The 4809-nt window shown below is 39.4% G+C and overlaps 1 protein-coding gene across 2 annotated transcripts in view; it reads left to right on the forward strand.

Annotated features, from left to right (window-relative positions):
* The window catches only part of LOC106872843 (deleted in malignant brain tumors 1 protein), a 257237-nt gene that overhangs the window by 111010 nt on the left and 141418 nt on the right, over positions 1–4809 (forward strand). The window lies entirely within an intron of this gene.

The raw sequence follows: 4809 nt of genomic DNA on the forward strand, positions 1-4809 counted from the left end.
GCATGTCAACATCACTGTTTCTGTGGAAGTTCCCAGTTATTGTCAGGATTTTGCGGGTTTTGATATCTATGGAGTGGATTTCCTCTATAGACCAATCGAGTGTCTCAAATGTTAAGATCAGTACTGGCACTACAGATGCATTGTGGGATATTGTTTTGTTGTAAGAAGAGAGTTCCGACAGCTATATTTTCCTAAGTCTGGTGTAATATTCTCGGGTCACTCTATCTTTATTCATATGATACATTTCTGTCTATGCCCAGGTGCTTGTAACATTCTTTGTGTGGAATGGGGCAGATAGAGAGACCGTTGATGCACAGGTTTTGGGTTTGGGGGACTGACCTGACTTTCCTCATTCTATCACTAAATATGAACATTTCTCTTGGCCTTATTCCATGCTTATATCAGCTGAAAATGTTATTAATTCCAGTTGTTTTTTTTTTTTATTTTGGCATTGTTAACACTTTTAGCATAAATCTTCAAGTCGTCTACAAAGAAATTATGAGCTACATTGATATTTCTAGCAGTTGAAGATCCTAGCATGTAACCATTTATTTTCTGCAGTAGAAACGATTATGGATTCAGTACGAAAATGAAAAGTACAGAAAGACTATCTCCCTGGAATATTCCTTTTGTAATGCTTATACTATTAGAAACAATTATTCGTTCTCAGTTGTAAGGGTAATAATAGTCGTGCACGTCTTCCTATGTATGTATGTATGTATGTATGTATGTATGTATGTATGTATTAGGTGGTGAGCAAAACAAAGAAGACAAAGTGAGGGACAATTTTTAACAAAGGTGTTATTAATATAATGCCTGAAAAGAAGGGAGCGTTTTTGACATTTCGAACACAAGTCCGGTTTCGTATAACTGAGATGAGACAGAAACAGTATTAATACCCGAAGCCATCTTTATATCCAAATTAACGTGGATGCTTTGTTAGAAGGCAGAATACTGCGATATTCGCCTTAGACGACCTCTCATAAAGGCGTATGTTGAATAAAAGCACACACAAGTTGGTACATGAGAATTATCTGCTATGGACACCAGAACTGCCAGATTTCGTCATACTGCGTATCTTCAGGACGGCTGTCCGATCGCTACATACCGGCCAAATCTCACTGTCAATGATGTACAGAATTACAGTGACTTTTCAGGCACTGATACCTCAAATAGCCAGCAGGCTTATTAAAAATTAATTATTAGCGATGTATAAAATAATATAGACTAATTTTTAATTGACAGAAAGCTTCAAATGTGACCCAAGGGCCGAGAGTTTCATGCAAGCTATTTATAAAAAAAAATGATATCAAATATGGTATGTTCTTTTTAATATAGAATGGATTAAAATTATTTCTGGAAAGTGGAATGTTCGATAAAACTTTTTTAATTGAAGTGCTACGCGTATTCTGCCCCTTAAACAGACAGAATTCTCGGCAGGATAAAATGGCGTGTGCAAACATACAAATATATTTGTATATTCATACACACAAGTATGTATTCTATTGACACACACACACACACACACACACACACACACATACACGCATGCACATTCATACATTTATACATATGCATATATATACATACACACACATACACACTCTCACACACACACACATATATATTTCTGAGTCTGTTGATATCTGTTTTGAGAGGGAGAGCTCGTCCATTTTTTTTTTTTTTTTTGTGGAAGTGTCCCGTTTCGCTCGAATGATGGGTCCAAAGGATTGAAAGAGGAAACTACTCGGAATGTACTAAAGACCACGAGGTCAGAACGAACACCAGGCTTCTAATTTATCTGTGGTCGGAGATTCGCCTCTGAAAAGGGAATGAAGATTCATCGGACAAAAATTAAACGTACCACCAAAACAGTAATTCATGAGCAGTGCACTAAAAATGCAGATAAGGCCAAAGCCAGGTTGCAAACCAGAGTGCAAATGAGTTTACTATGGGAATACAGTCCCAAGAAGCACAAACAGTGTCCATGATTCAAATTCCTTCCAGCGAGCAGTGAACGGGCTTGGGATCCACTTTACAAGGAAATCTGCAAGGCTTAATACAAAACCCTGGGTACCTAGAAGTATGACAAGCACCCAGAGGCTTGGGGCGAAATAATATACAGTATTAGCAGACAGTACTTTGGTGTTAAAGAAGCGAAGAGCAAGAAACCGACCGGAAAGAATAAGCAGCAAAGGGAGATGGGATCCAGAGGATATAGAAAGAGATGCCTGAAGAAACAACTGCAGACTTCAAGTCCCGAGGAGAAAGAAGTTTTGTTGCAGATTCGCAAAGACCTGAAGAAAAACAGCACAGCGCCCTCAGCAGTGCAGACTACTTGAGGAAAAGTAGATTTATACCGGAAAAAGAGCAGGACCGGTTCTTCAATGAGCCGCTCAAACACGCTAGGAGCCTCTTTGATCGACCACGGTCAGATGTACTAGACATTGAGAAAAAGTCTCTTGAAGCTCACCTGAGAAGACGTATTCCGACCCTAAACGACAACAACCACTTGACCATAATACAAACTTAGTGTGGCCAAGTCGTCCTGGGGTGGAATTCAACAAACCTCCAACACGTGCTGAAGTAAGGAAAGTTGTCAATAAGACAAGGAACAAATAAGTTCCTGTATAAGAAATGCCCAAATATTCTGAAATGGTTGCATGCAAGATTCACACTGGTTTGGAAGAATTGGATGAAGGAAAATGGATTGTACATACCAAAGAAACAAGACACAAGGAATCAACCAATTCCGATTAATTTCACTCCTGAATGTCGAATGGAAAATATTCTTCTTGATAATGGCTCTCAGACTAACCAATTATCTACTCCATAATGGCTATGTAGACACGTCTTTTGAGAAGGTTGGTGTGCCAGGGATAGTTGTATGCCTTGAACATGGGAACATGATCTGAGAATCTATTCAGAAAGCAAGAGAGAATAAGACTGGCCTTGATGTAATTGGTTAGATCTAAAAAACGCGTATGGCTCTGTTTCACATCAGATGATTCAGCTGACACTCCAGATGTATCATGTACCGGAAGCAATGCGCGAAATGCTTGATTCCACTTCTCGGGATTTCAGAAGCAGTTCAGCCCCAAGAGATACACAACTGCCTGGGCTAGATTGGAGATTGGAATTGGGATAGGTTGTGCAATGTTACCAATACTCTTCGTGATGATAATGCAGGTAATTCTTAGGGCAGTAGAAAGCAAAGCAAGTGTGGCAGACCTTGGCAGTGGATGTAAGGTGCCACCCCTGAAAACCTACATGGACGACACTACTATCCTTGCATCATCAAAGGAGTCAGAAACCTGGAATCTACTCATCCAACTGGACGAGTTGATGGTCTGGTGTGGATTGGCTTTCAAATCCAAGAAATCTAGGAACCTCTCCCTAAGGAAAGGAAAAATGAAGGAAAATATTAGCTTCAAAGTCGGTGGCCCAAAGTTTCCTACTGTATCGAAGCAGCCAGTGAAAGAAAGGCATGGTCTGTCACAAACTGTGCACACAAAAAGGTCATTGTGATCCGTCTTCTTGATCGTAACATTATTCTTGAAATCTCTCTTGAGTCTTGCATGCGTTTTCCTGGCCTCTTCAAACGCTTTCACTCCACACTTTTGTTTGCCATCCAGTTCGATCCGAAACAAAGGGTTTCTATGTCGTCTGTAAATATACAGGGTGCGTACGGTATTTCAGAACATTGGGTGGGGGGGTTGCTGCAATTTTTGCTAAATCTGTATAATCTTTGCTTCAGAAAATAATAATGGCAGAACCTCAGCTTACTCAAGAAATGAAGAGGCATGCTGTTATTGTGGTTATAAAAGCTGAGCATAGCCATTTAGAAATATCTCGATTTTTAAAAGTTGCCAGATCTTTCGTAAGGTGCTACATACTGAAGATGGAAATGTATCACCAGTATCAAAGCATTTAAAGCATCTTAAACGCCCTGAAATCATCAGAACACATGAATTTATCAAGCAAGTTCAACAGACCATTGATTACAATCCCAGAAAGTCCATGACGTCAAACGCAAAAGATCTCCACATGTCAGAAGGAACAGTCAGAAATGTTGTCCACGAAGACATATAAGTCTTATATGATGAGGAAAGGTCAATTTGTCAGAAAAGGCAAAAGAAAATCGCTACACTCTGATCTAAAAGACTCTTAAACAAACTGAGAAATCCAGAAGAAGATTTGATTTCGTTGTTCGCAAACGAGAAAAACTTCGACAAAGATAAAAAAAGTTAACAGAAGAAATGACAGATGTTTATATACATGCACTTCCGAAGTTCTGAGTGTTATGCATACAAAATTTCCTGCAAGTGTCATGGTTTTAGGGGTTGTCAGCAATGAAGGACATGTGATGCTTCCTTACTTCTTTCAACAAGGCCTTAGAGTTATCTCTGCCGCCTACATTGAGGTCCTGGAAATAATTAAACCCTGGATAGACTGTAAGCAACGGGAGGTCATATGTGTTTCAGTAAGACTCTGCACTATCAAACATGACTCTAGTAATTCAGGAATAGATGGCTGAAAATGTTCATGATCACATAACCCCTAACATTTGGCCTCCTAATTCCCCAGATCTCAATCCATTGGTCTATTACAGTGGAACATTGTTGAGAGAGAGGTCAATGGACACGCCCATAACACCAAAGATACTTTGCTAGCTGCCATAGTCAGAGTAATGTCCAAAATGAACCAGGACCACTTGATTCGAGCATGTAGATGATTTAGATCTCATATAGAAGCAGTTGTTGAAGCTGAAGGTGCCTTTGTTGAATAACATTATAGAAAAGAAAGTTT

The sequence above is a fragment of the Octopus bimaculoides genome, chromosome 15 (genome assembly GCF_001194135.2).
Source record: "Octopus bimaculoides isolate UCB-OBI-ISO-001 chromosome 15, ASM119413v2, whole genome shotgun sequence".
NCBI lineage: Eukaryota > Metazoa > Mollusca > Cephalopoda > Octopoda > Octopodidae > Octopus > Octopus bimaculoides.